Genomic DNA, 11,419 nt, shown 5'->3' on the forward strand with positions numbered 1-11,419 from the left:
TCGCTAAAGTTCGGCCTTTTCTATCTCAAAGCGATGTAGAGAAACCTGTTCATGCATTTGTTAGAAGCAGAGTTGATCACTGTAAAGCTCTTCTTACTGCACTTCCTAAGAAAACTATATATCCCTAACAACTTGTACAAAATGCAGCAGCGCACATCCTAACAAAAACATAAAAAGAGAGATCACATCACTCCTGTTTTGAAAGAACTGCACTGGCTGCCTGTATCGTTCAAAATAGATTTAAAAATTCTGTTACTTGTTTTTAAGGCTCTAAATGACCCACTTTCATCACAGAGTGTCTGTCTGTTTATGTTCCAACACGTGATCCTAGATCTGCAGATAGTGGCCTTCTGCATATACCTTCTGTAAAATATTGAAAACGTGGAGAGGCTCTTTCAGTTATTATGCTTCTAAACTGTTGAGCTGTATTTCACCTTTTATTAGACAGTCAAGCTCAGCGTACACTTTCCAGAAACATTTGAAAATGTGTGTCAATTTTAAAATTTAATCTCTGTCATTGCTTTCTATGATTTTAATTACTCATATTTTAGTCACTCATAATTTCCACACTCTTTAAATCCAAGGCACATTTTTGTTAGTTATATGTACATACCGATCCATGTAAATGACTTCTGTTCTGATTGGCTGTTCTGTGTTGTGGGTCATTCAAAAAGAAGTCTGGACTGAAATACACCTTATAACTTCACTGTGAATAGGTGGGGCAAAACTGCAGTTTAGTTTCCATAAATGGACTGTGGAGTAAACAATATGTTTTGAAACCTTAACGATGTTTACATACTGCATCAAACTGTTTTTAAGCAAGGAAAGTGAGGTTTTCTATAATATGGGCCCTAAAGGACAGAGCAGTTTAATTTGACACCTTTAACTGTGATGTAACAAATTGTTCACTGTCTGAAAAAGCCTAATGTGGAGTTTCAAATACAAGCCATTCGTTTCCTCTGGCAAATCAAATAGAGTCTGTGCCAGAAATGGTTTGCTGCCTGTAGTCACAGATGTATATACAGAGTCGGCTAAACTCATTCTCCAGTGTAAGTATTGTTTCTGCAGTGCAATAACGACTGCCTTCTCAAAAAGGTAGGACCTTTCAAAAAAACAGCTTGAATAAAAGTACAGAAGTAGCAGCTCAACAAGCCACTTAAGTACTGAGTCATTTGTAGAACTGCAGTGGAACTTAACACATCCAGCATTTATCATCGTAGGAACTGATATTTTTTGTTTTCTATTCTTCTTTTTTTGAATCCTTGTGGTCTAAAATAAAATGCTAAAGCTGGATAGTGAGAGGTGTAAGCAAAAGCAAATGCTGTCACTAATACAAAATGTATGAATGAAATTAAACACTAAAAAAGGAATATGTATAATAATAATGTAAATGTCATATTAGTGTCAGCACCAATACTAGCATGTAAACGCAGTGTGGGTTAAATGATGGGGACGCTGATGCATATGATCGATACCATGAAGCAATTTCTAGTAAACAGAGTTTAATGACACATTGATGGTGTGGGTTGAAAAAATAACATTAAAATGCTCATGGTAAAATGTGTATATGGGAGTATTTCAGCAGTGATAGTGGGTGATATACCACTTGGAGTTCTTTGTAAGTTATTAGTTTCATCTGTACACCACAAATAATCCAGTTCATCCCATATCAGCACCTGACCTCACTAATGCTCCTCACATTTACTGCTCACAATGCTCTCAGTGTCAGCGCTGTCCTCTGTTCTGAGAGTTTGTTACGATTTGGTTTGGCTAAAAAATCGAAACTGAAACAGATTAAAAAAGAAAAAAACATTGTGTCCTTATGTGTTAATGTTGACGCACAATTAACAATCATGAAAAAAAAAAAAACAACAAATCATTTGTTATGAGTTCAGGCCTGTTTTGTGGTACTCCTGCCAAACTGGTCGAGTCTTTGGACTATGATTATCACTCAGCACTCAGATTTATTACTGGTGACAGTTACTCAACATTGTGAGCTTTATGCTAAAGCTGGATGACCCTCTCTATCTGTGAGCCATGATAGACTTTGGAGTTTATTTTTACTGTTGGCTGTCTGCGTTCATTCCTTACTTTTATGCTGATTTAAATAAGGGTGCTTACCCCACCCTCTCAAATGGGTGGATTATGTTGAAATGTAAACTTACCCTAAAATATAAAAGAAAGAAAATGGAGACCTTATTTGGTGCATTGTGGTTTGTGTCCAGTAGAGGTCAGATCTGCATAACTCAGTCGGAGCAAATGAATTGACGTAAAATGCTTTCCTGATGTGTATCAGAGGAGAAATGTTTTGATTGTGTAAGCGATAGTTACCCAGTTCAGTGATATCGAGGCAGGCACTTACCTGGACGACTAAGTGAAATCAGTTAAAAAAAACAAAGCCTCAGTCATGACACTGGCCCTTCCAGGAGAGAAGGGGAATTTCAAACACAAGCCACTGTGTTCAAATTAGTTACTAACATCAGGTCATTTTCATCTTCTAATTATTTTTGCTCCTTATTTATTAGCTATTGTGGAAGAACCAGTCTGTTGTGTAAACCAGCACCTGATTTATATCACCACTGTAAACTTGGTGGGCAGATCTCTTTTCATTGTGAGTCTCACTCTTCTCCACACAGTAGCTGAACAGTTACAGTTGGCAAACTGAGACCACAAACAGTTTGTGTGTTCTGTGGTGCACTTGTGGATTTTTATATGTTGTTAGCCCACATTAACCAGCCCAATATGTTTCTGGCCCAACATTAATTCTCCTGACCCTTCTGATTACCCTCTGGAACTGATTCTTGTGTGCCAGTGTTAAGCTTAAAAGTATTGTAAAAATTGAACTTGAAGGCCTGAAGTAGTGTGACTGTGTCTATAGCAGTGAGACAATCAGTGCCACGTGATAAACAGGAACGGATAGTCTAATTATAGCTTATAACAACCAAATAGCTTGTGGCCATCAGCTTAGGGAGTAACTCTATTTCCTTAGTTTTGTGGTTATAAGTAAAAGATTGCTGAAATTGTACTCTTACTGTTACAAGTCAAATATACACTCCAGTGCAAAAAATGAGCCCAAAATACTAAAGGCTTTTACAAAGGAAAAAATATCCCATACCAAGTTACTTTATTAGTTTAATTCTTGCTAATTTACTGACTAATTATTTGTTATTAAAACCATTAAAAGCTTAATGTTTTAAAATTTTGAGCTTTGCCAGGTTTTTTTTTTTTATTTTTGCGCAGGAGTGTACTAGTAATCATAAGGGGTTGATGGTCTATTAGTACTAGAATTAAGTAATCTTTTTTTTTCCTCAGACCCGTTTTAGTCATTAATATTTAGTTCCTAATTCCTTTTGAAATGTTTTATTGTGCAAATGTTTCCAGCGTACCAACTCAAATTTCTTGACTGTGGTGGTGATAGGAACCAGGCATCACAATGTTGATAATGATTAAATAGTGAATAATTGGGGAAAAAAGGTTTTTCTTTGCCTCATTGTACACTGCATGTACCTTTCTATCATTAATGGATATTAGAAAGTGTGTTTAAGGCCAAACCCTTCTCAAATTTATCAGAAAAGAATGTCTCAGGCATCAGGCACTGTCTACATAAACATTTCATAATGACTTTGTGAGGAAACTTTTAGAGACATTAAACTCTTCAGACATCTGGTTCCTATCACCACTACTGTGAACAATTCTGACTCAGTAAGTTTTTCTAGTACAGAGCATTTCACACCAAACCACTATGAATGACTCTCGATGAGGAGAAAGTTCGGTGGGCTTTTCTTAATGCCACTGTAAACATCACATCTAATTATCTTTTTTTTTAAATTATTTTTAATTATAAATTAAAGTTTCAAAAATTAAAAAATAACAAAATAAAAAAAATGCTGAACAATGGAAACTAAAGGTCACAAGTTGACTACAAAAATAGAAAAAAACAAAAACAACCACATTAGTTAACATACAGCAGAGTGCTTTATGTCAGTAAAAAATAACTGGAAATATCTGTAACATAAATATTACAATATCTTCAAATAGTCTCTCTTATCAGCCAGTCAGATATACTATACTGTACTATACTATACTACATCACATGCTACATACTACATGGTATAGATAGTACACATTTACAGTAGCTTTTATAGAGAAGAAAGCACAAGTCAGTAAAATACAGTTCATTAAATATTATACACCATTATAAAGTATTAAGCCCTCAAGGCTGAGACAACAGGGTAACATGCTATGCTGTACTTGCTAAATTGCTGCACAGATATGGTTCATCTTTAATATAAATGAATACTGATCTTCAGAGGGGCTTATTTTTCTTTTTTTCTTCTACTGCACAATGTGAAACAAACATTAATGACACAGTGACCTTTCATATCGGTTCTGTTGATAAAGATCTCAACTCACCAGCTTATTAATGAACTGAACTGAGATTGCAAGTTTGATCTCCGGTGGAGCCACAGCCTTCTGTGGCTGGGATGAGTGTGTGGGATGGCCCTCTGTCTCCACCATCTCTCAGCATTATGCTAGCCAGTGCCACTGTCTGTTAGCTTTCTCCTCCATGCATGTTGAGCTGTCCAATAATGTTGCATTAGTGGCAATTTGAAAAGATGTTGTGGTGTTTCACATGTCCTGGAGGCAGCATGTGCTGGCCTTCACCCCCCCCCAGCTTGGTAGTACTACGTTAGTAAAGGAGACCTAACTAACAGGTGGAACTGGACATGACTAACTTCAGGAGCAAATTGTGGAAAATGCTAAAAAAATTGTGTTTTCTATTTCTATTCCTCTTGCCTATGTTGGGGATATATTTGAGTGGGTGGGATGGCCCTCCTCTCCCCATCCCTGCAAAGCATTGTGGGCACCTGTTAGTTAACGTAGCAGAATTAGCGGTTAGCATTGTCCTCCAAGCTTGCTGAGCTGTCCAATGATGTTGCGTTAGTGGCAGTTCAAAAGGATGCAGTGGCGCCTCACATGACTCAGAATAAGCATGTGCTGGCCGTCATCTTCTTTGCTTTAGTAGCTCTGGGATGCAGGTGGAATTAAACATGACTAAACTGGGGAGAAAACTGTGAAAAATGACAAAAAACAGAAAAAAAGTGTCCAGTATTTCTGTTCCTCTTTGCTTGTGTTTTAATCTTCTTTTGGCACTGCTCCAGGTCCAGGTGCAAAAGTCCTTCCTCCTGTGCAACATTTGCTCACTTTATATTTCTCAAAGAACTCATTGATGATGGTTTGTTGATGTTCAGACGGATGTTGAACTTGAACACTTATGAACTGGTATCTGTCATGAAGATCATTAAGATGTCTTCTATCATAAACACACACAAAAATATACATTAGTATTAACAAATAGTTCAGCTTTAGAATGAGTACATTGAACAAATGAAGTGTTAGACTAACATGTGTTCAGCAGAGATGTTTGGACGTCCTGAGTCGAAGCTGCTTCGACTGTTAGCCGTGTTACACGCTGACAGAATTTCCTCTGTTGTCATGATTCAGTCTGGCTGGAATGAGGCCTTCAGGCAGAACGGCTGAAACAAGATTAAAAAACAGAGTCTGTTTTTTCCTCTCTAAAATACACACTTACTGGTTTCTGTTGTTTTTTTTTAGTTGTGAGTTCTAATAAATACATTAACAAAATAAGCCATGTTTGCCATTTTGTTTACACTGGACTATGAGCTAAAATTATTTCAGGAAATGTAACAGTGTTTACGAAAATCATTCTCTGGGTCCATTTTTGACTGGAAACTTACTGCATTAGAAAACAGAAGGAGATTAAAGCCCAGAGCACAGAGCAGAGGAGCAGCAAGCCTTATTATATTTGGTACATATATATATATATATATATATATATAGCATTTTCAATATATCGTTTTCAATATATCAGCTAGCAATTTCAATGCTTTTTTCCTGGGTTATTCCCCTTTTTTGCATATAATATTTTATGGATTGGAATGTTATGATTTCTTTAGCTGGGTAGTTTTATTGAGTTAATAAATTTTATGTGAGTAGCTGCACTGGAAATATGATTAATAAAATTGTTTGTGTTGAATGCCCACTGTATTTTCAGTCAATGCAAAGTCTGGGCACCCTGTTCAAAGTTTTGTTTATTCATTATTTAAATTTTTTAAACTTTATTTATTATTTTGTTTACTTGCAAAAGTTATGGCACATTTTATATTTTATGTTTTACTTTTTTCCCCTGTCTTAAACTCAGTAAATAAACAACTTGCACTACAATTAGCAGAAAAATGCCACAGTTCAGTATGTTGTCTGCAGAGGATGTCGTAACTTATTTTCAACTAGAAAATCAACAGAACATGTAATCTGACAAACTTTAAAATATTACAGGCATATTCTAACATCCTGAAATTGTCTATTATCAGTATTACATAGATGTTTATACAGAAGCTTTTATACAGCAGAAAACAGTGGTCAGTTAAATCCATTATACAATTAATTTTTATAGCATCTGTTGCTATTAATCCAACTCACCAGTTATTTTCCCAGCCCTCAGTGAAGTGAACCATGATTGAGCAGAGAAGGCACTAAACTCTGCAGGACAGCAATTAAGTAACACTACGTGCCCCAATCATGGTCTTTTATGGTCGATTTCTATTCTGATCGCTTTACAGAATTTCCAATAATTATGCATGACTTTACAATGAGTCATGCATAATTATGCTATGACTGTTTGTTACAGGTATAGCAGCAGCATACAAATACAGCAAGAGTGCACTAACCTGCTCACAGTATTTACGTCATAAAATTGCAACACAGATCTGACAAAACAAAATCCATATATTGTCTGATTGTGCATTTCCAAATAACGCTCTTTCTTTATTGTACTGCTTCAGATTTAAGTGCACCAGTTGTTCCTCCAGCTGTGTTTTATACTCATCCAATAACTCAACTGTTCTGATTTACCTGATGAGGATTTGTTGATCTTCAGGATGACGTCTTATGAACAACTTTCTGCCCTGAAGATCATAAATACCTCAGACAACAAGGACTATAAGACAATAACAATGAACTAATGTCTCATCGAAAATTAGGGATGGAAGAAAAAAAAAATCAGTATACTATATTCATCCATTCATGGATTAGAGATACATGCAAGGCATTTTAAGGGCAAAATAGTCCCCCCCAAAAAATGTTACCATTATCAACACTACACAAATACTCAGTAGACATGTGTAGGTTAACTCTACTTTAGTACTTAACTTTAGTATTTTTTGCTAATAAATAAAATGTCTATTTGTGTTTTTCCCTGGTTCTTATCACCAACACTGCAAATAAATCCAAGTCTAAAAGTTTTTCTACAATGTACAATTTAACCTCATTTTTTTTTTTTTATTGCATGCAGAGATTTCTCTGGATTATCTGAATCTTTTAATGATATTATGTACCGTAAATGATGAAATCCACAAGTGCTTTGCTATTTTACATTGGGAAACGTTATTCCTGAAATGTTTCACTATTTGCCCATGCAGTCTTTCACAGAGTGGTGAACCCGTCCCCAACTTTACTTCTGAAAGACTCAGCCTCTCTGGAATACTATGTTTTATACAAAACCTGCTGCCAATAACCTAATTAGCTGTGTGATATTCCACCAGGTGGTGTTCTTATCATTACATAACTTTACCAATCTTTTTTTTTACCTGCCTCTACTTTTTTAAAATGTGTGGCTTAAATAAAACAGGCAAATGTTTTTCAAAAAAACAATAAAAATTCTCAATGTCAACATTCCTTATATTATTATACCAACATTCATTATATTATTTTCAATTAAATATAGAGTTTAAATAATTTGAACATTTTTGCAGTCTGTTTTTATTTCCATTTTGCACAGTGTTCCAACTTTTTTTGGAAGGGAGGTAAAAACAAATAAGCTGTAAGTAACTTATTTCTGTCTGTGTTCCTAATTCACACTGTAACTATGATGTTTCTTCAAATTTTTAAACTAGTTGGTTTGCTAGCTAGCTAATGTTAGTTTTAGCTTAACACCATTTCTTTGCCTCATGTAAACCCAAAGTTATCTATCTAACAAGCAACCTGGTAAAGACAAGAATTATTTTCTGGTAAAGACCCGATTGGCAGCTATACTAAGCATAATTTATCACAAATCTATATTGTCAAATCTACATTGTATATCTTCACTACTTACACTTTGGTAAAAGCCCCAGATTGGCTTACAGCTGTCTGAAATGATTGGGTTATAACTTACAAAGTCTGATAATGATTAAAGGTCTGACATGACTGACCAAGCCTGAGGTTCCACTTTTCACGTTATGTTAGTAAATATCTGGTAGCACAGCAGAGGCAGCTTTGCATTAGAGCAACAGCAGCATCTCCCCTAGTTTGCGCCCTGCTATCACAGTATATAGTGAATTTGGAGATTGTAGTATCCGGAGTTCCATGTGTTATCTGACTTTGCAGGTTTGGAATGTTTAAGTTAGGGGGCCCCTGGTCCAAAGGTCCAAGGGACAAGGTGCCATAGGGAATGGGCCCCTTTCTCTTCCTCTCCCTTCCTCTCTTAGTTCCAGATGGATGAGATTATTTTAAAAAGGACCATATGTTCTGTTTCCTTTTTCGACAACAACCACCCTATATAAGCAGTTGGTTATACTGTTCTGGAGGGGACACTTTAGAATTGGCACGGATCCCCTCTCAGGTACTTTATGGTGCTTGATATGATACTGTTTTACTTTGTAATAAACATCTTATACAAACAAGACGGTGTCAGCGGAGACTTCTTCATCATCTTCACATCATCGCTATTTAATAAACAACAAGAGGCCGTGCCATGGTTGAAAAATGAAGAATGAATAAGAATAAACTATAGCTGATATCAACTGGTAATGTACATACTAAAGCCCCCCTAAAACTGGCCTAGCGATGCCCCTGGCATTAACATTACCCTTCACTGAAACAAAGGGACAGAGTCTAAAATCTGAAAAACAGCCCAAGACTATTATCCCTCCTTGACCAAACTTTACTATACATTCTGGAAGCTAGCAGCCTCCTGGCATCCACCAAACCCAGATTCCCCCGTCAGACAAACAGAGAGTGAAGCAAATGCAGTTAAGCTTGGTGGGGTTGAAAAAGATATCATCCACAGTTTTTTGTACTTAAAAGTGTTTTTGTTTATCTTTCATATGAGGTACTGATCAGATGAGGTACAGCCATCAAATCAGTGGTGTCATGTGAAACATATGAATAAATGTAAAAAGATTGATATGTTTGCACATGACAAATAAACAAATTATACATAAAAACTGGTCAATGTTATATGTTTTGTAGCCTTTAAAGATTTTTGATCTAATATCCGTTGACTTCCATGACTACACACAGTCAACAGGCGCAAGACTGAGATGTGGTCATATTTGCTGCTGCAGGAGTCATGTAGCATTTAAATACTGCTAGAGTTCGGCCTTTCTATCTTAACGCAGAGACACTTGTTCATGTATTTCTCACAAGCAATGTTGATTACTATAATGATCTTCTTACTGGGCTTCCTAAGAAAATACATATATAGACAATACACAAAAATAAATACACAATACATCCTCTACAACTCGTACAACATGTAGCAGCATGGATCCTAACAAAAACAAAAAAGAGCTCATATCACCCCCGTTTTGAAAGAACAGCACTGGCTACCTATATCTTTTAGGATAGATTGTTACTAGTTCTGCTACCAGTTTTTAAGGCTCCAAATGACCTGCTTACCTCACAGAATGTCTGTCTATTTATGTTCCAACATGTGATCTTAGGTCTGCAGATACTGGCCTTCTGCAAATACCTTCTGTAAAACACAGAAACTGGTACAAAAAGTGCTCTATAAATAAAAGATATTATTAATACTATTAGAGACAGTATGGGGAACTCCAGGCTTGAAGAGCCAGATTCCTGCACAGTTTGGTCATTTACTTTTCAAAGACACATCAATCAACCAGAAAGCTATTTTAAATGGTGCAATTGCATCACAAACAGTGCTGCCTAAGGGTTTTGTGAAAAGGAAGAAATGTTGGAATGCATTTTGGAATGACTTAATCAAAGTCCAGACCTTTGTCCAGCAGAAATGTTGTATGCAGAAATTAAGGTGTAGTGTTCATGCAAGAAATCCCACCAACTTAACAGAACTGAAGCAGTTCCATAAGGAGGAATGGGCCAAGATTCCAGCAATTCAATGCACAGGACTGATCAGCAGTTACAGAAACTGTTTGGTTGAAGTCATTGCTGCTCAAGGGGGTCAGACCAGTTACTAAAAGTAGAGATTCACATACTTCTGCTAACAAACATATTTAATGTTGGATCATGTTGTTTATTAAATGAATGAAAAAGAAATATAATTGTTGTATTTGTTTTATTGGGGTCTCCTTATCTGTTTCTGTCACTTAAATGAAAATCTGACAACATTTTAGGTCATACGCATGTAGAAATTCACATACTGCTAAGGGGTTCACAGACTTTCAAGCAGCACTCTATGTACTGAACTATGACTCATTTCTCATTCAGATGCTTACGTTTGCTCAAAACGTGACCTAGCAGATTCCACAGAAGCTGTTGCACTAGTATAAAAGCTGTTTACGCATCCAAAACAGCATCCGAACATGTGAAGAATAAACCTAACAAAATCCTGAATGGGAGCCTTGACAGTGACTGACACTCTAAACCTGCTGGATATAAACATCACTGAAGAACAGATCAAGAAAAAAGAAGAAAAACTCTTTCTTTATAGGCCTCACCTTGATGCATACTGAGGAACAAGTGCAGGAGTTCACAAAGGAATTATTTGATTCTAACAACCCGAATTTTTGGTTTTTTTTTAGCGGTCACTGGAAGGACAACGTGATGACAGAAATATTTGGAGAAAGTAAAAGAAGTGAGCTCCAGCAGCAACAGGATCCATTTCTCCAACACCAACAAAGAGTAGATGCAGATCACTGACTTACTGGATAAAATGAATCTCCTTGTAGCCAAAATTAGAGGACTGTTTTGTGTGGCTATGGTTCCAAGAAGAAAAACCAGCATGCAGATCGGCATCATCTGTAAGTGTTATTAACTATTTTGTTTTATACTTGTGTTCAGCAGCTTTTACACTCTTTCTTGATAGCTTGAGCACTTCTGTCCATTCAGAAGTCATGTTCTCAAAACAGTTAATACATGATACTAAACAGAAGCTTATTGACCAAAATAGCTCACTTTCCTTGGAAAAAAAGCACTAAATACAGGTTTCAGTTTGCATTGTATTTTGCATATTTGCATTGCACTATCACCTGATATTTTATGTTAAATATTTCTAGAATGTGTTTAAGTGTAAGAATCTCAGAGTGGATTCTGTTGTTTTCTGCTAGGCAGTTTTACCTGAGATACATTTCAGAGCAACATACTGCATAACCCCCTTCCC

Source organism: Colossoma macropomum, unplaced genomic scaffold (genome assembly GCF_904425465.1).
Source record: "Colossoma macropomum unplaced genomic scaffold, Colossoma_macropomum, whole genome shotgun sequence".
Lineage (NCBI taxonomy): Eukaryota > Metazoa > Chordata > Actinopteri > Characiformes > Serrasalmidae > Colossoma > Colossoma macropomum.